Below are 24914 nucleotides of genomic sequence, written 5' to 3' on the forward strand. Positions count from 1 at the left end.
TCATACTCGGAACCGGGGCGGATTGGCGACAATCTTTCGCATAATGCCCCTCCTTGCCACACCCGTGGCACCCACGATCAGCTTGACAAACCCCAGAATGACCCTTTCCACACTTTCCACAAGTGCGACTCTACTGACTTGTGGCAACCGTCAATTTTCGGTCAAGTCGAAGTCAACTAAAGTCAACAAGTCAAACCGGTCAACTCAATTTGCCGTGAGTACTAGAGTTTACGTTATGTACTTTCTAAACAACTCTCTATTCTAATGAGAGATCATAAGTCGAAAAGTGCGTTCACCTAGATCTCCTTAACCTAAAACGGTGGTACGTGGAGAGCCAAACCGATAAAACAATGTTACATACTCATCGGGAGTATGCAAGATCCTTAAACAAGGCTTAACGGGGTTTACGGACCTTGCAGTGCGTAGCCGGACACTCAAAAAGGTCACCAATGAAACCTCTCTCAAACGTTTTCACTCCATCTCTAAGTATGAGAAATCTCTCCAACATATCTCTCTGTATGCGAAATCTCTCCAAGAATGTCAAATCTCTCCCAAATCTCTCTAAGTATGAGAAATCTCTCCCACATATCTCTCTATATGTGAAATCTCTCCAAGAATGTCAAATCTCTCCCAAATCTCTCTAAGTTTGAGAAATCTCTCCCACATATCTCTCTGTATGTGAAATCTCTCCAAGAATTTCAAATCTCTCCCAAATCTCTCTAAGTATGTGAAATCTCTCCCACATATCTCTTTGTATGAGAAATCTCTCCAAGAATGTCAAATCTCTCCCAAATCTCTCTAAGTATGAGAAATCTCTCCCACATATCTCTCTGTATGTGAAATCTCTCCAAGAATGTCAAATCTCTCTAAGAATGTGAAATCTCTTCCAAATATCTCTTTGTATGTGAAATCTTCCCAAGTATGTCAAATCTCTCCCAAATCTCTCTGAGTATGCGGAATCTCTCTCAAATCTCTCTCGAAATCTCTCCCAACTTTCTATAATCACTCGGGGCATCCCGACCCTCGAATTTGGCGAAATCAGCCCAAAAACGGAAGTCTACGCGAAAAACGGACCTTATCTCCAGACCGAGGACCGAAACTCCTCTTAGGAACCGAAACCCCTCTTAGGAACCGAACCCTCCTGATGAAGAAGGCTGCTGATCCGAACCGAAGGTACTGTTCACTAACCGAACCGAAGGTACTGTTCATTACTGTTCACTACAGTTCGTTCGGTTTTGACATTCTAGCCTCTTATCTCCAGACCGAGGACCGAAGCTTCCCTTCTGCCTTCGGACCGAACCCTCGTCCCTTCGCTTCTCGCCTCTGGCTCGCGCCTCTCGCCTCCGAATCAACATTCTCCTGACCGAACCTCGGCCTAGGGACCGAACCTCGGCCTAGGACCGAGAGGCCTCGCTGGGAAACACTTTTCTCCCGGTTTTCAACCAAATTTGCGTTTTAAGCCCGTTTTTAATTATTTTAGCACGGGATTTTCACCCAAAATCATATTTTAACATAATAAACCCTAAATATTCACAATTTAATCATATTTTCATAAAAATCTCTATTTAAATAATAAAAGCAAGTGGGTAAAGTACAAAGAGGTGGAGTGTTAACTTTGCTTTACTTTATGACACAAGCAATCACTCCCACACCCACTCTATGACCAGCCATACCTCCCCACCTTACCTAGGTCACATCAATGTCCTTTCCACTCAATCATCACTCCTTCCCACGTTTTTTAGAGTTGGATATTCATCCTCTCTCCTCATTTTCTCTCATTTGCTCTCATTTCACAACAAGATCAAACTCTTTTCTCTCTCACTTTCTCTCTCTAGAAATTCGAGATTCAAGGGCTGATCTTGAGTTTTTCCTCCACATTTGGTAAGCATAATCCATTTCCTTTATGATTATCTCAATTATTTCCACTCAACTCCATTCACGGACTGTTTTGGACATCTTAAACATTTTTGTTTTCAAAACTGTTTTAGGTGCATATAGTTCCACTTCTTAGCTTTAAAATGACTACTTGCACATCTCCATACGATTTTTCTACAATTTATGGTGATTTTTACAAAACTGCCTATCATTCCAAGCACCAATCCGGACCAGTCTGTGATTATGGACTTTTTCACCCAAGTTGGAGGTCATTAAAAATCATGATAAAAATTATGAGTAAACTAGACACATTTTGGGAACTCTCAGAATTTACGGATTTAGTTTTCGACTTCGTATGATTTTTCTATGGCTTTTCTAAAACAGTGCAGGAAGGTCTAATTTAGTTAACATCATATAATTTTCATAACACCTTGTAACATGTTGAGCAAGGTGTATATTATTACGTGTTCATGTATATTTGCAATATACGACATTCTTGTGTTAGTATCTAGACATAAACCTGTTAACAAATGGATTTTTACTAGATAAAGCATAGATTACACAAAGCGTTATTATTGAAGTATACCCATTACACACAAATGTTAAATAAACTATGTTAAGTAAAAATTACGTACTTTACTGTTACTACCTTCGTTTTGATAAGCTATAATAGGTATAGTTTACGATGGATTTCAAAATGCATACATTACAAAAAGGAAACTTTCATTATGATTAAGTGTAAATTCGTTAATAACTTTGTGAGACATCCTCTTCACATAAATCATAAGTCCTGTATTGTAACCAGAGTCTCCTGGAAGGAGAGCGTGATAGTTGTATATAGATCTATATTGGGCTTGACAACCCACACCAGAGCTGCTCGCAACAGCTAGACCGGCAGGTCTGTGGTGACAAGTGTCATTTCAGTTCTACGACGCCCGAAGAACGTCGTATTCAGGCCACCTAGGTCATAGTATGGTTATAATAGACATCCTCTTCACATAAATCATAAGTCCTGTATTGTAACCAGAGTCTCCTGGAAGGAGAGCGTGATAGTTGTATATAGATCTATATTGGGCTTGACAACCCACACCAGAGCTGCTCGCAACAGCTAGACTGGCAGGTCTGTGGTGACAAGTGCCATTTCAGTTCTACGACGCCCGAAGAACGTCGTATTTAGGCCACCTAGGTCATAGTATGGTTATAATAGACATCCTCTTCACATAAATCATAAGTCCTGTATTGTAACCAGAGTCTCCTGGAGGAGAGCGTGATAGTTGTATGTAGATCTATATTGGGCTTGACAACCCACACCAGAGCTGCTCGCAACAGCTAGACCGGCAGGTCTGTGGTGACAAGTGTCATTTCAGTTCTACGACGCCCGAAGAACGTCGTATTCAGGCCACCTAGGTCATAGTATGGTTATAATAGCTCACAGAAAGTATTAACAAACTTAAGAATTTACGAGAGTTTCACTAATATCGTACGCGTTTGTATTGAAATAAACACACATTATTTTCTGCAAATAAGGAAGATTACTCATACATTTCAGTCTTTGGATACAAGATTACATTATTCATTTTAAGGAAAATATCGGATTTTTCTGGAACAACTATACAATTACATGACGAGCTTTTTCATAATTATATACAAAGACTTATGAACTCACCAACCTTTGTGTTGACACTTTTCAAAACTACTTGTATTCTCAGGAATTCAGTGAAAACAGGAAATCAACAACGTTTTGAGGATGGGACGATAAATCGTCAAACAGTTCATTTTGATTCATAATGTAATTGATTCGAATCATGTAAACATATACTTTGGTGTAACTTTTTCAATTATATTTATGATGGTTGTATTTACTTTGAGCACTATTATACTCGTTGTTGTGATACCCTACATGAAGTCCTCCACCCCCGGACGTTTCCGCCATCCTTGATTTGGGGGTGTGACAGATTGGTATCAGAGCATTGTTTATAGTGAACTCAGTATATCGAACCACATAAGATATACAAACTATAAATGCATTGGGACTAGAGTCTCTGATTTTATGTTTTCAAAACAACTATACTTTTAGAAATAAGTAGTTTCTTATTAAAAGTATACACGCATGCATACATACTAGGGTCACGTCGTTCTAGAACAAAACAAAAGTAATGATTGTTGGATATCACAGGTAAGCTCGGGGATGTATGGTCAGTCTTGGGATTGGCATAGCCTGATCAACTATGCCCATCCGAGGAGTGATTAGCACATGCCCAAGAATGGTTGTGATATGGCAACAAGTCTAAAAACTTACCAACACTACCACAATGAAATACCATAGGGGTATTTGGTGTTATTATAATTACTTATCTGAGAACTAAATAGATTTTTATCAATAGGTCAATAATTGCTTAGTGGATTCATTAAAATTATATGTATCCAGGACGTCATAGACTTAGAATCTGTGGATCTTTGCTTTACTTCCTGTTCTCGTTGGATTGGGGATTTAGAGTTAGGATCGCTTATTCGAAGGTCTATCCTGTCCCAAATACATATGACTAGTATGCACTAAACAATGTATTGAAGTACCTGATAAAGATCATCTTATAATTATCTAATTAGTACATCTACTTAGTTATTTCTTATATCCCCATTTCTCGCGAAGATATCATGGCTGGATTTCATCCCCACGACGACCCGTACTACCCTAACCCCAACAATACTGAATGGCTCGGAGAGGAGCCAGTGAATGATCACCCAATCCCTGTGGATGGTCACCAAGCTGAAGGCCTTGCTGACGGTTCCGACTCCGAACCTGAAATGGTGAACCTATCCTCGATGACCCGTGTTCCCAATCCCAATCCTCGACCGGCTTTTCAAGGCCCGATGCCTCCTTGGGTAGAGTGCTTGGAAATCTGGAGCGAAGAGCAAAATCAACCTATGTCGTTCGATGGAGATCGAAGCTTCTACAACATAAACGAAGGAACCCCAGCAGATAGAATTTTTCCAATCCTGGTCCGTAGAGTTGCCCGAGACGAGATTCAGGGCAGAACAACTCTCCATAGTATCGCAGAGGTTGATGCAAATGCAAGAATACATACAATCCGTATCAATCGCCTTGAGCACACTCGTGAAAAGTCTGAGGAAGACTATGAAACCTTGCTACAAGCACAGGCTGAAACACGAACCGATGTCATAAAACTTCGAGTACGCCAGAAGGTGTACGAAAGGCACATGCTTGATATGGAGTGGCAGCTAGCTGAACTGAGAGATCACAAGAAAAATGACCGCCGCCAGTAGTAGATGCCTTACTTCAATTCATGTTAAAAAGGAATCGTTTTTCCTATCTATGCCCTATGTGGCATTCCCTATGAAACTATCTTGTACTTTAGGTACCTTTAGTGAGGCCTTTAGGCGGCCAAGACACTCCTGCTTCGATATGATGTAAGACCCCCCTACAAGGTCAATTTTCCCTAATTCGTTACATCTTAAACATCAATGACGTATCAATCAGCCGAATTCTGTGTCACCTTTTGTTCAAACACTCCCATCATGCTGCCATAGGAGCCTGCCTAAAACCCACTCTATTCAAGTTGTAAGACTAGAATAATCTAGCTCCGGAATCGTCCCTGATCTTCTCTCCAAGGTTGGATCATGTTATTCACCAACCAATGGAACCCGGTTTCAAACAACCAACATCAAAAGATCACTACCTGAACTTACTTCTACTCTGTATTAGGACTGCATCATAGGGATGTAGGTCAAATCTTCGAGAACATGCTCCAATTGGTCGTAATAAGGACCTAGCCTGGGCCAACTATAAGGCTCCACTTGGATGCAGAACTACAAAAGAAATTCATGGGTTTACCATATAAAGACTCCCGTTATGAATTGTTTTCAGAACGCCCTTAACGACCAAATTACGTTACAAATCGATATAAGATAAAACTTAGTTAGAAACTCGCGATGTATAGCCATTCTAAAAACTTATTATCACCTCACCCTTAATCATTTTGTTGAGAAGTTCCTTCATCATAGACTTAGGGGTGCGACCATACCAATCCTAATGCACTGGGTCCCATCAAAACTCCTCAGCCAAGCGTGTTTGGACACACATGATTATAAGAAGAGTAAAGCTTAATGCCCGTATGAAACCTACCCCTACCCACTGCTGTGACTCCATTTCAAGAATGTTAGCGAAAACACTAGGAATAGTACAGTAATGTGCAAAAATTTATATGCGTAAATATAAATCGTTAGGATGCACTAAAGATAATCATTTCCACCAACAAAGATGCTTTTCATCGTGAAACAGAGCTATGTCTTCACCAAGAGGCAACCAACCAACTAGCAAGGCGCCAACTCTATAGATAGACGCTGCTACTTTTCAGGTTGCAGTCACGGCAGCCGTGGCAGCCGTCATGGCACAGTTCAATGCTAACAACGCCAGCAGAAATGGAAGCGGTACTGACAATACAGATTGTGGTAACAATCAGGAGCACCAACGGGTGTCCACCAGCGAAAAATACCTCAGGCCACAAACCTACGAACAAGAAGCGAAAGTTCTGGGACAAAAAGAAGTGTAATCTAACTCAAAAACTTGCTGGAAGAAAACAATCCGTAGCTGCACCTGCTACTACAATAACAGTCATGATGAACGCCGCGACACTAGCCGCGAGGTCTACCACCCAGACACCGGCCAGACCATATAAGGGTTCACTCCCAAAGTGTAACCAATGTGGCTTCCATCACACAGGAGCTTGTCGAGAGATACACTGTAAAAACTGCAACAGGAAAGGGCACACCGCCCGTTTCTGTAGGACCCCGACTCAGTACATCACTTCAACACCCAGTACCAAGGTAATTCCAGTGTGCTTCCTATGTGGCGAAGCGGGACACTTCAAGAGAAACTGTCCAACTGAGAGGAATGACGGGGAAAGCGGAGGAGCATAGCAAACGAACCAGCAAGGGTAATAGGGAACCATATTAGGACTTTTGTAATGTTTCCAACGACAAAAACATTTAAGTATCATATGTTTGTAATGAATTGTTATATGCTTGCTAAAATCCATGACTTTCTAAAAGTAGTTAAAATACTCTCTCGTTTAAATCGAACCAAATACATTCATATATGATCTTAGGATCATTACCTGTAAGATGTGATGACTTTGTACATACATCGGGGTTAATTATAATCAAAATACTGAAGTCTTGAAACAAATAATTTCATCCCGACTCCTAATCTGTGTCTAGTAGTAAGAATTGAGTGGGGCCACCCACTCGACGATTCCCCAACGTCAACTTACATACGACGTCCATATACCATTTGATCATAGGGAGACCTGTCAGGGATCACGGTGTCAAGTATCATTACTGATTATCGAAACACATCCACTGCCAGTGCTAGACACTGTGGTATAAATCATCTACAATAATGATAACATCAAACAAAATGAATCACCCTGAAAAGAAACACAAGATACTCTATCACTCTAGTGATCTCTTCTTGCGAATACAGCTTAGCTAGTTTTATCTAAAAAGATATTGCTGTCGTCATCCAATTTTCATTGATATAGTCCTCATCTTCCCAATTTAACATCTACACAAGGACCTTTCACCTAACCCCTCCAAACATCGAAACCTTCGTCTCTCATAAACACCCAGCTCGAACCTACGGATTATCTTTTACTATGGAACCCCAAAACACGCATCAGAGGAGTGTTATGCTTCTGAAACCTTATCACAAGTGCTTACAGGAGACCCTTGGGAATGTCACGCATGTAGCAGACAAGGTCCAAGCACAGAAGCTTGGGAAAGATATGGTACAAGTTTTGCCATGAACTTCGGGCCAAGGTTGCCCAGGAGGGCGAGTAAATGTCCTACCATCTAAGAAGGCCTAATCGTGTAAACCAAACCCACATGCTTTCTACCGAGCTACAAGAACTCTTAGGTCAAACCTGTCGAACTACTCAACAATAAAATTGAAGAACCAAGCTTTTCACCCTGGAAAGCTCTGTAGTTATTCTTCAAATAGAAAGGCAAATTGCTCATAGTTCCATTAACTTCAGAGGCCCTGACAATATCTCCAGTAGAAACCTTTACTATCTGCCTCACATAAACGAATAGGCCGACCAACCACAAGGAACGAGGTACCCTTTAGGAATCGGACCTGAGATCTGAATATCACCAGTCGCGAGTATTGGAAAAAGGATGTCCGAGGACAACCCTCCAAATTCGATGCGGACGCTGCAAGTCCGTAGTGATACCCCTCGGATAGGACTAACCCGTTCGCAGTATTCATAGGATGTGCCATTCTTACTAGGATCAGTTCATCGTTGTCGTTGTAAGTGACTTGCTTATCTACCCTCGTAGTAAGAAGGATTACTAAGTTATTTGTTATGATTTCCTCACTTATACATTCCCCAGTTATATATAATGAATACCTGGTACATAATAGAATGTGAGAATTCTGACTTAGTTTCTTTTCCTCGTTGGGATGTGAAACCGAAGTAGAATCACACATTTCACTATCCGCCCAGTATTGGTTATATCATAATGTGTATAAGCTAAGTTTTCGTGTATAATAACTCATCTCTTAGTCAGAATCAAAATAATGTAGAGCCGGCCCTAGTCATTTACAAACTCCTTGCCTAAATTCAAATTTCGGGACGAAATTCCCTCTAACGGGGGGATGATGTGACAACCGTCAATTTTCGGTCAAGTCGAAGTCAACAAGTCAAACCGGTCAACTCAATTTGCCGTGAGTACTAGAGTTTACGTTATGTACTTTCTAAACAACTCTCTATTCTAATGAGAGATCATAAGTCGAAAAGTGCGTTCACCTAGATCTCCTTAACCTAAAACGGTGGTACGTGGAGAGCCAAACCGATAAAACAATGTTACATACTCATCGGGAGTATGCAAGATCCTTAAACAAGGCTTAACGGGGTTTACGGACCTTGCAGTGCGTAGCCGGACACTCAAAAAGGTCACCAATGAAACCTCTCTCAAACGTTTTCACTCCATCTCTAAGTATGAGAAATCTCTCCCACATATCTCTCTGTATGTGAAATCTCTCCAAGAATGTCAAATCTCTCCCAAATCTCTCTAAGTATGAGAAATCTCTCCCACATATCTCTCTGTATGTGAAATCTCTCCAAGAATGTCAAATCTCTCCCAAATCTCTCTAAGTATGAGAAATCTCTCCCACATATCTCTCTGTATGTGAAATCTCTCCAAGAATGTCAAATCTCTCCTAAATCTCTCTAAGTATGTGAAATCTCTCCCACATATCTCTTTGTATGAGAAATCTCTCCAAGAATGTCAAATCTCTCCCAAATCTCTCTAAGTATGAGAAATCTCTCCCACATATCTCTCTGTATGTGAAATCTCTCCAAGAATGTCAAATCTCTCCCAAATCTCTCTAAGAATGTGAAATCTCTTCCAAATATCTCTTTGTATGTGAAATCTCCCCAAGTATGTCAAATCTCTCCCAAATCTCTCTGAGTATGTGGAATCTCTCTCAAATCTCTCTCGAAATCTCTCCCAACTTTCTATAATCACTCGGGGCATCCCGACCCTCGAATTTGGCGAAATCAGCCCAAAAACGGAAGTCTACGCGAAAAACGGACCTTATGAACCGAAACCCCTCTTAGGAACCGAAACTCCTCTTAGGAATCGAAACCCCTCTTAGGAACCGAACCCTCCTGATGAAGAAGGCTGTTGATCCGAACCGAAGGTACTGTTCATTACTGTTCACTACAGTTCGTTCGGTTTTGACATTCTAGCCTCTTATCTCCAGACCGAGGACCGAAGCTTCCCTTCTGCCTTCGGACCGAGCCTTCGGACCTAGCCTTCGGACCGAACCCTCGTCCCTTCGCTCCTCGCCTCTGGCTCGCGCCTCTCGCCTCCGAATCAGCATTCTCCTGACCGAACCTCGGCCTAGGACCGAGAGGCCTCGCTGGGAAGCACTTTTCTCCCTGTTTTCAACCAAATTTGCGTTTTAAGCCCGTTTTTAATTATTTTAGCACGAGGTTTTCACCCAAAATCATATTTTAACATAATAAACCCTAAATATTCACAATTTAATCATATTTTCATAAAAATCTCTATTTAAATAATAAAAGCAAGTGGGTAAAGTACAAAGAGGTGGAGTGTTGACTTTGCTTTACTTTATGACACAAGCAACCACTCCCACACCCACTCTATGAGCAGCCATACCTCCCCACCTTACCTAGGTCACATCAATGTCCTTTCCACTCAATCATCACTCCTTCCCACGTTTTTGAGAGTTGGATATTCATCCTCTCTCCTCATTTTCTCTCATTTGCTCTCATTTCACAACAAGATCAAACTCTTTTCTCTCTCACTTTCTCTCTCTAGAAATTCGAGATTCAAGGGCTAATCTTGAGTTTTTCCTCCACATTTGGTAAGCATAATCCATTTCCTTTATGATTATCTCAATTATTTCCACTCAAATCATGGATATCTTACACAAACTCCATTATATTTGTGTTAGAGCTTCGAATCTTCAAGTGTTCTTGGGTGGAACACTTCTCTTCTTCAACACTTACCTACTGAAATCACTTAAGGTGAGTTCATACCCCTACATTTTCATGTTTTCTCAAGTTTTTATGGGGGGGGAATACAAGTTAAAACATTAAGAACATAACTACATTTTTCTAACAGCTTTCATCAGAAAAGTTCAACTCCATTCACGGACTGTTTTGGACATCTTAAACATTTTTGTTTTCAAAACTGTTTTAGGTGCATATAGTTCCACTTCTTAGCTTTAAAATGACTACTTGCACATCTCCATACGATTTTTCTACAATTTATGGTGATTTTTACAAAACTGCCTATCATTCCAAGCACCAATCCGGACCAGTCTGTGATTATGGACTTTTTCACCCAAGTTGGAGGTCATTAAAAATCATGATAAAAATTATGAGTAAACTAGACACATTTTGGGAACTCTCAGAATTTACGGATTTAGTTTTCGACTTCGTATGATTTTTCTATGGCTTTTCTAAAACAGTGCAGGAAGGTCTAATTTAGTTAACATCATATAATTTTCATAACACCTTGTAACATGTTGAGCAAGGTGTATATTATTACGTGTTCATGTATATTTGCAATATACGACATTCTTGTGTTAGTATCTAGACATAAACCTGTTAACAAATGGATTTTTACTAGATAAAGCATAGATTACACAAAGCGTTATTATTGAAGTATACCCATTACACACAAATGTTAAATAAACTATGTTAAGTAAAAATTACGTACTTTACTGTTACTACCTTCGTTTTGATAAGCTATAATAGGTATAGTTTACGATGGATTTCAAAATGCATACATTACAAAAAGGAAACTTTCATTATGATTAAGTGTAAATTCGTTAATAACTTTGTGAGACATCCTCTTCACATAAATCATAAGTCCTGTATTGTAACCAGAGTCTCCTGGAAGGAGAGCGTGATAGTTGTATATAGATCTATATTGGGCTTGACAACCCACACCAGAGCTGCTCGCAACAGCTAGACCGGCAGGTCTGTGGTGACAAGTGTCATTTCAGTTCTACGACGCCCGAAGAACGTCGTATTCAGGCCACCTAGGTCATAGTATGGTTATAATAGACATCCTCTTCACATAAATCATAAGTCCTGTATTGTAACCAGAGTCTCCTGGAAGGAGAGCGTGATAGTTGTATATAGATCTATATTGGGCTTGACAACCCACACCAGAGCTGCTCGCAACAGCTAGACCGGCAGGTCTGTGGTGACAAGTGTCATTTCAGTTCTACGACGCCCGAAGAACGTCGTATTCAGGCCACCTAGGTCATAGTATAGTTATAATAGACATCCTCTTCACATAAATCATAAGTCCTGTATTGTAACCAGAGTCTCCTGGAAGGAGAGCGTGATAGTTGTATGTAGATCTATATTGGGCTTGACAACCCACACCAGAATTGCTCGCAACAGCTAGACCGGCAAGTCTGTGGTGACAAGTGTCATTTCAGTTCTACGACGCCCGAAGAACGTCGTATTCAGGCTACCTAGGTCATAGTATGGTTATAATAGCTCACACAAAGTATTAACAAACTTCAGAATTTACGAGAGTTTCACTAATATCGTACGCGTTTGTATTGAAATAAACATACATTATTTTCTGCAAATAAGGAAGATTACTCATACATTTCAGTCTTTGGATACAAGATTACATTATTCATTTTAAGGAAAATATCGGATTTTTCTGGAACAACTATACAATTACATGACGAGCTTTTTCATAATTATATACAAAGACTTATGAACTCACCAACCTTTGTGTTTACACTTTTCAAAACTACTTGTATTCTCAGGAATTCAGTGAAAACAGGAAATCAACAACGTTTTGAGGATGGGACGATAAATCGTCAAACAATTCATTTTGATTCATAATGTAATTGATTCGAATCATGTAAACATATACTTTGGTGTAACTTTTTCAATTATATTTGTGATGGTTGTATATACTTTGAGCACTATTATACTCGTTGTTGTGATACCCTACATGAAGTCCTCCACCCCCGGACGTTTCCGCCATCCTTGGTTTGGGGGTGTGACATGACTCCCGGTCCTAGAATCAACGGTCTTAGACCGCTTCGGCGCCGGCTGCGACTGTGTCGGGGCTGACCGCTGCTCCCTCAACTGCAGCTCAATCTCCAAATCACGCCGCCTAGCGGCCTCCTATAACTCTAATAGAGGATCACATCGTTGTGTGGCAACAAACTGTCGAATGTCAGTCTTGAGCATGCTCAGATAACGTGGCATCTGGGCCTGCTCAGAAGCAAACTCCGGGAAGAACATCGTCCTCTCGATGAACATATAGGTGATCTCCGTCACCGACTCCCCATACTGTCTCAAACTCAAAAAATCATGTGCTAAATGTTCCCACTCGACCCGCAGAATGTAACGGGCATGGAACAAGTCCCAGAACTGCTCCCAAGTAACATCCGCTCTCTGCTCATCAGTGTATGACTTTGTCGTCAGCCTCCACCAGTCCTTGGCCCCGAGCCTCAAGATGTTCAGGGCGCATCTAACCTTCTGGTCGGTAGGACATGAACACGTGAAGAAACAGCCCTCCACGTCAGATAACCACCTCATGGCTCGAATAGGATCCTGGGTACCATCAAATGTCAGTGGCATCGTGTTATCGAAGTCCCGATACTGGAAGCCCCTACTGGCTCCTCCCCCTGACGCGAATACAACTGATGCAGTTGTTGCGGTAGCCGTCTTTGCAAGGGCTGCGTAGCGCTCATCAAAGTACTCAACCATGGCGGTCTTAATCGACCCAAACATCTCCAGCAGTTGTGCATGGAACATAGCAGCAACCTGATCATGTAGGATCTCTTGAATCCTGGCATCCAACTCGTCTGTACCCATCTGCACCACAATCTCGGGTGCTGCTGGCCCCTACTGGCCTCTGTCTCTTGATCCTGATCCTGACCCGGATCTACTCACAAAGCGTCGAGTAACCACCATTCTGAAAACATACCACGAAGATGTCAGATAATCTGCATAACAACAGGAGACCAACATCTAACTAACTCTAGGGGTTGTGACTTCCTTTCTACGCGTATGGGTCTTGTGCTTTTAGTAGTACGAGCCCATACTACCTTCCACACCTACCCATATTTTTCTCAAGTATCATTGTAACGCCCTAACTATATACATAAACTGACATGTGCTCAATCTTCACTCCTAGAGGAATGATAAACAATCTCATAACTGGCCTCACGGCCTCTCACGACCCACCCATCCATGAAACTTCCACCAACCCTGAAACACTAGTGTATGCTAGCCACACATAACGTTGGACCCTATAGACTCTCGAATACCCAATCCTACCCTAAGCTCCCAATCAAACAAGAACATAACATAAGGCCAAATGAAACATTCTCAGGCTATAAGATCTTAATTATGTATAACCGTGACACATACTCTAAGCAACTACAATAATGATGCCAATTTCACATAAAGGAACCCTAAGCTAGTAGACATCATTTAATCATGCAATTCTATCATGCAATTCCTGAAGACCCCTAGCCTAGCTCTAGCATGTTGTTCTAACATATCACGTAATCAAATAACTGTATGGTATTTCGGGGTCTACTTACTGGCTCTAGCTGATCGTAAACCCTGCATCCTCCTTCACTTATTTTGAAAACCATTTAGAAATCATTTTGAAAATCTTTCCTTGATTTGAGACTGGATTTACACGAGTGTTCCTCCAATTCACTCAAACCAAGGTTCTGATACCAACTTGTAACACCCATAAAATTCATGACAAATTTAAACTTTTAAAGGCCATTTCAAAATCATCAAATTATTATAAACGTGTTTTCAAAATGTATCATATCATAGTTTTCCCAGAACCATAGCCAAACAGGAGGAGTTGTACGATCATGCCTTCGCCTTGCCGCGATCCCCTGATGTACCTGAAAGAATAAATTGGAATTGTAAGCCCGAAAGCTTAGTGAGTTCCCCCAAAATACTGATACACTTCACATAACACATACACATAAATAACAACATGTACTGGGCCTACAAATTTATAGACTGGATTACCCCTGGGCCCACAGTGTGAGTCTGGATTGCATTCCGGGCCCACAGCTCACATCTGCTTGCCACCGAGCCCACAGTATGAGTCTCCCTCAGCTCGTATCTAGAATGCTCCACCGACTAGATTACCCCTGGGCCCACAGTGTGAGTCTGTATTGCCTTCTAGGCCCACAGCTCACATATGGCTTGCCACTGAGCCCACAGTATGAGACTCCCTTACCTCGTATCTGGAATGCTCCAACGACTGGATTACCCCTGGGCCCACAATGTGAGTCTGGATTGCCTTCCGGGTCCACAGCTCACATATGGCTTGCCACCGAGCCCACAGTACGAGTCTCCCTCAGCTCGTATCTGGAGTGCTCCCGGGTTTGTTGGTTACCGCACGGAGCAGTATCACCTCAACCCATCCACATAACATATCACATATAACATAACTACGGAGCATGCAGATAATCATATAACTACACAGGTAGTCCTACAGATCTACCTAACTAACAAAACCACTAGCATGCAACACTAACTCATACTCAACATCTAATACAACTAGGATAACATATTCAATGGGCCAGCCTTGGTGCCTTAGACCCCTTAGTATAGTGAGGATAACTCGCCTAGTAAGTATCTCGAAAGGTAGTGTCAAACTCCTCCAAATGTAGCTCCAACTCCAATACCTATATTCACCAATGTCCTTTGCTATCAAAATCCCATTTACCAAAAACCGTCCGAAGTCAACTGGTCAACCTTGGGTCAAAGTCAAACTCAACTGTCAAGGTCAACAGTCCATGTTGACCTCAACTCGTCGAGTACCCTCAGCTACTCGTCGAGTTCCTTGCATAACTTGCCCACTCGTCGAGTCACTCGCTTGACATGCGGAGCCCTAGGCAATCTTCATCGGACTCGCTGAGATGTTCATACGACTCGCCAAGTCTATGACAATCTTCAGCGGACTCGCCGAGTTGGCCATGCCACTCGCCGAGTCCCTTCAGTCCTTCATCCAAACATATGCCATTTACGCCATGCTAAGGCTCCATACTGCAGATCCAAGCTCCTAGGGCATGTTTATCACGTAAAGTTGAAAACTTTACGTGCATGAAAGGTGCTAATGACTTAAATCAAGCTAAAGAAGAGGTTCTATGCAAAAGAGCTTCACCAACATGCTAAAGACTGAGACTTTATGATGATGAGAGCCAAGATGAGCCTAGATCTGAAGTTGCAACTTTAGATCTTGGTTCCTCTCTCGAAATGCAACACCAAATGCCTAAAATGGTCCCAAAACTCAAATATAAAAGGGATCTAGCTAGAAGAAGCTCAAGGTGATGACTTGATACCTTCAAATGATGATAAACCGAGGTAGACTTCAGATCCCCAACTGTTCCTTGCTCAAAGCTTCTTGATCTTCAAGCATTTCTTCACCAAGATCCACCTTTCAAACTTAAACACACAAGTATGAAGAGAGAATGGAGATTTAGGGTTTCTGGACTCACAGGGGCTGTAAGGGGAGGCTAAGGGGAAAAGGGCCCTTAAAATAGGGTGCAAAACCCCGGGGATTAGGGTTTCACCGTCTAGCTCCAACTCGTCGAGTCACTCTTCCGACTCAGCGAGCCGGTTACTTAAATACGTGGCCCAATCCTGCTCCTACTCGACGAGTCAGGACATCCCCTCATCGAGTAGACCTTGAAACTTGAAATTTAAAGTCATAATATCAATACCTGAGAATTAAGGCGTTACAATTGGACTATTAATGGGCTTTCCAAGAATAAGTAAATGGACTAAATAATTGTATGGGTTTTAGGATAAGGCCCATGTGAGAGTCTTGGGCCCAATTTGGATAATTGGGCCATAGATGGGCCATAATTAGGCCTTTATGATTATGAGATATTGGACCATTGGAATTCCAAGTATTTGGACATGGATAGGTGGTTAGGCCTTAAGGTAAGGCCTATGTGAAGGGTTGGGGCCAATTTGGAAAATCGGGCCATATGTTAGGTTTTGGCCCATTACTTAACTATTGGCCTTTGGAGTGTGAGTTGGACCTTGGGTTTGGAACCCAATTTATAATTGGGTATTATTTGATGTTGGCAGTTCTAGAATATGTCAACCAGCAACTACAGTTTCATCCGCGGGATTTCAGCAGTGCCAGGTGAGTTATCTTCACTATATCACAGGGTCTAAGGCACCAAGGCGGCCCTTTATGGATCCTATCCAGATTATTACATGATATGTTCATTGATTTACATCCTTATAGTTAGGATTGTGATATGTTATGCGTAGTGACCTGGTTAGGTCGGTATCCTGGTTTTAGGATTGTTGCTATGCTTGTGATCTATTATATCGCTTTGACTGTTATATATGCTAGTGTATGTTATTTATGTCACATGATTGTTTGTTTGGGGTTGGGTTGAGGCGGTCCTGCTTTGTGCTGAAGGCCAACATACCCGGGGCGGTCCATATAGACTGTAGGCCCAGGAGGGATGCTAGTCAGACTGAAGACCCGACGAGCGGTCCGGATAGGCTGAAGGCCCTGCGAGGCAGTCCAGATAGGCTGAAGGCCTGCGAGGCGGTCCAGTCAGGCTGAAGGCTCATTATGCATGTTGTTCTATATTTGTTATATGTTGTGGTTATATATGTATGGTGTTGGTATTTTGGGGAAACTCACTAAGCTTCGGGCTTACAGTTGTTGATTTTGTTTCAGGTACTTCTGATGATCGGGGGAAGGCGAAGGCATGATCGTGTACCTCCCCATATTTTCATGGTTTGATTATGGGGACACTATGATGCTTAAACTATTTTGAAAACAAATTGTAATGACTTAATGGTTTTAAATGTTTTAAAAAGTTTTAAATTGGCTTGCATTTTATGGGTGTTACAAGTCGGTATCAAAGCAGTGGTTTGAGTGATTTGGAGGAACATTCGTGTGAATCCAGTCTCAAATCAAGGAAAGATTTTCAAAAGACTAAACTGCAAATTTGGTCCCTGTGGTTATCAAAAAAATGTGGATAGAGTCCAAAATCTTTTCAACTTGCACCATCGATCCAAAATCAGATCTTTTTTGTGGATATGGTCCCTATGAAACTTAAAATGATGATTATACCCTTTTAATTTGTTTTTTACATTATTTTTATTATTCCCTAATATTAGAATAATTAAAAAAAATACCTACCTACGCCATCCCACCCCACCGTCTCTCTCTCTCTCTCTCTATCCATGGATGAAGCTTCCATCACTCCCTTCACAGCCTCATCCCTTTCTCCAAATCCAAAGTCAAAAACCACCCATCACTACCATATCCCAAATAAGCCACCAGTCACCACCGGAGACACCCAAGAACACGATCATTGACCTTCGCCTCTTTGACTTATCTTCAGCCTTAACTGTAATCCCACCATTACAACCTAACCTTAACCACAACAACCCACCCTTATGCCTCATTTTTATCACCACTATAACACACCAAAACATAACCAATACCATCACTATCATCCACCTTATACCTCTGTTAACCACCATAAATCAGTTTGATCGAACCAAGGAGGGAAAAAGAAAAAATCTGATGATTAATCGATTTAGAGAAGAAGGAAAGCTACTAATCAATTTTTGAGTAGGGAAAAGGAACGTCAGGGGAGGTTGTATTTTTTTATGTAATCGATTTTTAGACAAGAAGGAACAAACCTAGTGCAGAATAGTGATTGATTTTAAGGAAGAAAAAGGGGGTTGCGTTTCTTGGAGGGATACCAATTAAGTGTGAACCAGTTTTCAGAATAAAAGAACAAGAGCAAGAAGGTCGATTTATGTTGCTGGACGAGAGACATGTGTTATGTCCAGGCTTGAACTCCATCATCACCTTTTTCTCCGGCCACCATTGCCTCCGTCAATGGCATCCTCGTTGCCTTCGTTCCTCTATATCTTCGACAGCAGCAACATAGCTGCTGCCTTCCATCATTTTCCCTGACTTGATCTTTATCTCTTGACTCATTCAATCGCTTGTCATTCTTTTCTTTCAATCTTTGATGCATCAACAAAAAGGAGGGGAGAAAAAAGGGGCTTGGAGGTGGGTCACGATGCTGGAGAGATTCAAAGTTAAGGGAAGGAAAGATGTACCTAGGTTTAGTGTGCATTATGGGGGATGTTTCTAACAGGAGGGAAACAGGGGGTTTGGGTTTGGAGAAGACGATGAATAGGAGTTGTGTGTATGTATGAGAGAGTGATAGAGAGAGAGGGGGGAAGGGGGTTCTGTAAAATGGGGGTAAGGTGGGTTTTTCTTGTTTTTTTTTAATTATCAAAATATTAAAATAAAGCCTGAAACATAAAAAAAATGTAAAAAAAATAAATTAAAATGGTATAATCGTCAAAATGGATCTGATTTTGGACAGGGACCATATCCACAAAAAAGATCTGATTTTGGACCGATGGTGAGAGTTGAAAAGATTTTGGACTCTATCCACATTTTTTTGATAAACCAATAGGACCAAATTTGTAGTTTAGTCTTTTCAAAATGGGTTCTAAATGGTTTTCAAAATAAGTAAAGGAGGATGCAGGGTGTACGATCAGTCGGAGCCAATAAGTTGACCCCAAAATACCATACAATTATTTGATTATGTGATATGTTAGAACAACACGCTAGTACTAGGCTAGGGATCTTCAGGAATTGCATGATAGAATTGCCTGATTACATGATGCCTGCTAGACTAGGGTTTTCCTTATATGAGATTGACATCATTACTGTAGTTACTTGTGTATGCATTATAGTTGTACATAATTAAGATCTTATAGCATGAGAATGTTTGGTTTGGCCTTATGTTCTGTTCTTGTTTGATTGGGGGCTTAGGGTAGGATCGGATATTCGAAAGTCTATAGGTTCCAGCGTAGTGTATGGCTAGCATACACAAGTGCTGCAGAGTTGGTGAAAGTTTCATGGATAGGCGGGTTGTGTGAGGCCGGGAGGTCAGTATGAGATATTTAGCATTCCTCTAGGAGTGAGGATTAAGCGCTCGCCATGTTATGTATACAGTTAGGCGTTGTGATGATACTTGAGACAAATATCGGTAGGTGCGGAAGGTAGTATGGAGTCGTACTATTAAAAGCACATGACCCATACGTGTACTAAGGAAGTCACAACCCCTAGGGTTGGGTTGGGAGTTGGTCCCCTATCATTATATGGATTATCAGAGATCTTTCTGGTGTATTACTAGAATGGTGGTTACAAGACGTCTTGAGATAGGGTCCGGGTTAGGATCGGGAGCTGGCAGCCAGGATAGGCCCGCATTGTCAGAGGATCGTGCCAGTGAGATCATCCGGGAGGAGGTGATCGGGGTTGTCTGGGAATAGTTTTCGGAGATGTTTGGGTCTATTAAGACCGCCATGGTTGAGTATTTCGACGAGCGCTATGCATCTACTGCCAAGACAGATGTCGCAGCAGCTATATCAGTTGTACTGACGATAATGGGAGGATTTGGTCGAGCTTTCCAGTACCGGGACTTGTTACTGGAACATATTCTAATGATGAGCAGAGGGTTGCAGTTACTTGGGACAAGGGATATATTATGTACTTGTTACGTTCCACGGGCTGAGCGGGAGTGGTTATCACAGAAGTTTTGGGAATTGAGGCTTCAGGGGTTTTGCTTGAGGCCAAAATGTGAGTCGTGGGGACTCCGGATGGGAGTGATGATTATGTTCAGGTGGAGTTTTGTAGATGGAAGTACAATGGTTAATTGATGGATTGGAATGTCGTTTTATAGGGCAATGATTGTGCCCTTTTAGTTTTTGAGCTCGAAGGAGTGATCAGACTTGGGACCCCAGGATCAAGTTGTGTTCCAGCTCGGTTCAGTTAGTCACAGGGATTGGCGACAGTATTTCAGCGCTGGTGAGCGCAAGTGGGTTGATGTGGCATGAGTATCTTGTGAGGCGTACACGATTACCGTTCTGACCCATAAAAGCTAAGATCCGATTCACCTTAGATCTCTTGCATCTGATGGTAAGGATTCATTGTACGATCTATTGCACTTCTGGGGATTGGAGACTATGTTTTAGGAGTAGTTTGTGGTTGGTTTAGGGCGGAGGTGGTTTCAGGTACATCAGTTCAACTGTGGATGATCAAGCTGGCGAGTGAGTCAGGGTGCAAGACCCTGAATGATATGATTTCTAGAGCTGAGAGCGGGAGATTTGCTGGAGCATTTTGGGATGAAGGGTGTTATACGGGAGGTCTGCGGACAGGCTCCCACAGGATGGTTATTCAACATTGTCAGGATTCATTGGTTTTAGTAACTGTTATTGATTGGCGGAGGAAAGCGCCAAGGGAAGTAGCTCGTTGTTAAGACATTAGTTGGAGCATCTATCTTTGGACTTCAAGTTGGACGTGGGATCATTTGAGCATTAGTGACAGTTGCTTTCCCTGGGATTTAGGAAGTGTCCATCTAGTTATTAGAAGAATGTAATCATTTGGGGTTGACTAGTAAAGGAGTACTAGTTGGAAAGGTCTGGTTGTCACCAGATCGATCGTTAGGAAGTAAGAAGGATTGAGAATTCTCAAATTTCCATGTATTCTAAAGACTTAGGCGAATCTAAGTGGGGGAGAATCGACCCAGAATGCAGAAGCAGGATCGGTATTGAAAATGGTATAAGTTTTGCATTTCCGTCAGGGAGAAAAGAGACCCAAGTTGCTATTTGGTTTGACGGTTTTGTGAGTGGGAGTTCGGTAAAACTCCCCAACATGTGAATAGTGTCTTCTCAGTGCTTGCTAGCAGAATTTAGGGAACCGGGTTGGGATTCTAGTCATGAATTGAGCTCTGTTCAGGTACTCGGTTGAGTGTGTTCTCGACTCTGAGGGTTTTTGAATTGATAGATTGAGGTTAAGGTAATGGGTTGTGGTTGTCTTAGAGCAAAAGTGTTGTAAGACTGCCTGATGATTTGTAGCATTCACAAATTCTTTCAGATGATTAGGCCAGGGTGGGTCAATTCTCAAGATTGTGAGTAGACCACAACATGATTGGAATCAGGAAACGATAGGTCGTTAGAGACCAGGCATAATGTAAGACTACAATTATTCTGGTAGAGTTCACTTTTAGAGTTTGATTTGATAGTGACAGATTTCCAGGTTGTTATGATCGGACGGATTTGAAGGATTGATGGAGCCTTGAGTGGCAATATAGCTAGGACAGTTATTACAAGTCGAGGTTTCCTTCGAAGGTCACGCAGAGCGACTGTAAGATTGCTCGTTGGTTCAACAACCGGGTAGGAATCCGGTATTCCAGATGAGTTTTCCTATCAAATATAAGTGTACTATAGGGAATTTTAGTCTGTGACTCTATCTTCTTGTAGGAACCTTAGATTATCAGAAGTTGAGTCGCCAGTTGAGAGATAAGTGCAACAAATTCGGCAATGATTCAGTGTGGGCGGTCTGTCAGAGAGTCAGACCATCTCGAGACTTCAGATTTCGGATGGAGAAAAAGTGATCATATTTCAAGGAATTCATTTATCATCAGGTTTCCGGACCCTACAAAGGTTGGATATGGTTTCCTTCGAAAGGCTAGAGTATCCTTGTAGTTATGGCCATGTAGTTCAAGTTGTCTGGTGTGTAGGGAATGATAAGAAACAATTTCGAGGACGAAATCAAATTTAAGTGGGGGAGATTTGTAACATCCCGTTTAAAAATAGAATAATTAAATAATAAACCCGGAACCCCGAGAAGTAATTTTTATTATTATCTCATATTATTATAGCCCAAATTCAGATAATAATTAGCGGGATGTTAGTTTCGGGGGTTAAAGCGTAATTTCGGCACTTATTTTGAAAAGGTTTTGTAGATGAGGGGCTATTTGGTATCATTTGGGCTTAATACAAAAGAAATTATGGAAGCAGGGGTTAAATAGTAAATATCGGGCTTATTTTGTAAGGATTGTAGAAGGCAGGGTAGCAATGGTAATTTCTGGATCAAAATTGAAAGAAGAAGGATAAGGAAGGACTAAATGTATCATTATGGGGAAAGTTTGAAGTAGGCGGTATTAAACTATTCCATTTCCTCGTTTAACCCTAACCCTAGACACAAACTTCAGCCGCCACCACCCTCCTTCTCCACCTCACCGCTGTAGCTGTTCGTTGGTCCTTTCGCCGCCACCAGCCACCGTGGAAGGTGGCTGTGTGAGAGTTTTGCTATGTATTTTGGTGTGTGTATGTGTATTGTTGCTTTATTGTGTTAAGTGTGTGTGTGTATGTTGTGTAACCAGAATTCACGGAAAGGCCATCGCCACCACCGTGAGGTGGTGGCTGCCACCTCCAACTACCGTCTGCTGCCATAAGGGTGGTGTGTGTATATGTTCTTGTGTGTGTCTGATTTTATTTGGATATCGTGTTGTAACATTGTAATCGACCGAAATAGTAAGAAAAATCTGTCACCACCACCGTTAGGTGGTTGCCGCCGCCACGAGCCGCCATTGACCACCACTACCTGAGGTGGTAGTGGGTGGTGCCCAACCAATGAAACCCTAATGGGCCCAATGAAGCCTAAATTGACCTAAAGGCTCAACCATATGACTAATGGGCTAGTATTGGGTTTGAAACCCTAATTAGGGTTTGGAAAACCCTAATGTCTTGAAACCCTAATTTTGGGCATAGATCGGGACCCGCATTGGAATTAATTAATAAACTTAAAATATTAAATTAATAATCATTTGCAAATTAACCTAATGTAGTATTGGACTTAATGGATTAAGTAGGAATACTTAACCCTAATCGTCATTTCATGTGAAAACCCTAATTTCACTTGGGCCTTGAGTTAGGCCTTTTCTATTGGGCTTTGGTGATTTTACTATTATTGGGCTTTCCAAGAATAAGTAAATGGACTAAATAATTGTATGGGTTTTAGGATAAGGCCCATGTGAGAGTCTTGGGCCCAATTTGGAAAATTTGGTCATAGATGGGCCACAATTAGACCTTTATGATTATGAGATATTGAACCATTGGAATGCCAAGTATTTGGACCAGGATAGGTGGTTGGGCCTTAATGTATGGCCCATGTGAAGGGTTGGGCCCAATTTGGAAAATTGGGTCATATGTTGGGTTTTGTCCCATTACTTGACTATTGGCCTTTGGAGTGTGAGTTGGACCTTGGGTTTGGAACCCAATTATTAATTGGATATTTTTTGATGTTGGCAGTTTGGGAATTTTTCAACCAACAGCTAGAGTTTCATCCGCGGGACATCAGCAGCGCCAGGTGAGTTATCCTCACTATATCAACATAGTCTAAGGCACCAAGGCCGACCCTTTATGGATCTTATCCGAATTATTACATGATATGTTTATTGATTTACATCCTGCTAGTTAGGATGGTGATATGCTATGCTTAGTGATCTGGTTAGGTCGGTATCCTGGTTTTAGGATTTAATGTTATTCTTGTGATCTATTAGATCGGTTTGACTATTATATATGCTAGCGTATGTTATTTATGTGCACATGATTGCTTTTTTGGGTCGGGTTGAGGCGGTCCTACTTTGTGCTGAAGGCCAACATACCCGATGCGGTCTGGATAGACTGCAGGCCAGGAGGGATGCTAGTCAGACCGATGGCTCGACGAGCGATGTGGATAGGCTGAAGGCCCTGCGAGGCGGTCCAAACATGCCGAAGGCTCGGAGAGCGGTCCAGATAGGCTGAAGGCCTACGAGGCGATCTAGTCAGGCTAAAGGCTTATTATGATGTTGTTCTGTATTTTTTATATGTTGTGGTTATATATGTATGGCGTTGGTATTTTGGGGAAACTCACTAAGCTTCGAGCTTACAGTTGTTGATTTTGTTTTAGGTACTTCTGATGATCGCGGGAAGGCGAAGGCGTGATCGTGCACCTCCTCATATTTTCATGATTTGATTATGGGGATACACTGATGCTTAAACTATTTTGAAAAAAAAATTATAATGACTTAACGGTTTTAAATATTTTAAAAAGCTTTAAATTGGCTTGAATTTTATGGGTGTTACTAGTATGCTTATAAAGGAAACATTTTTTCTTTAACCACATTCATTTGAAACTGCCATGCATTTTTCCTTTCGCCACATTCATTTGAAACTCCCAAGACTTTTCAATTTCTTTCTAATAATGATTATAAGTTGGTTAATAAGATTAAATAAATATCAAACCTAAAGTATCATTATATTTAAACTACATTTCAATATTAAAAGAATATCTTTACTTCTACTTATAAAGTTATTTTTTTAAACTTTTAACATATTATACTTAATTTTATAGTTTTAATATATTCTTGGGTTTAACCATTATCATTTTAAAGCTACATTTTTTAACAATTTGTATAAAATATTTAAATTATAAATTTAAATATAACATTACAGGATCAACTTAAATATAAATTTTAGTTTAATTTAAACAAATAAAAAATATTTTGTAAATAGTTAAAAGTGGTGAATTGTAGTCTCTTGCTAATAATGATTATAAGTTGGTTAATAAGG

At 41.2% G+C, this 24914-nt stretch overlaps 1 protein-coding gene across 1 annotated transcript in view; it reads left to right on the top strand.

Moving 5' to 3' along the window:
- The window catches only part of LOC145043414 (disease resistance protein RUN1-like), a 31823-nt gene extending 14516 nt beyond the window's left edge, over nucleotides 1-17307 (top strand). The window contains exon 8 of the mRNA XM_078992070.1: nucleotides 17158-17307. The gene's annotated coding sequence lies outside the window, so the exon portion shown is untranslated. The remainder of the gene's footprint in view (nucleotides 1-17157) is intronic.
- Nucleotides 17308-24914: the final 7607 nt, after the last annotated feature.

This window comes from Lactuca saligna, chromosome 1 (genome assembly GCF_052625555.1).
Source record: "Lactuca saligna cultivar CGN05327 chromosome 1, ASM5262555v1, whole genome shotgun sequence".
Taxonomy (NCBI): Eukaryota; Viridiplantae; Streptophyta; class Magnoliopsida; order Asterales; family Asteraceae; genus Lactuca; species Lactuca saligna.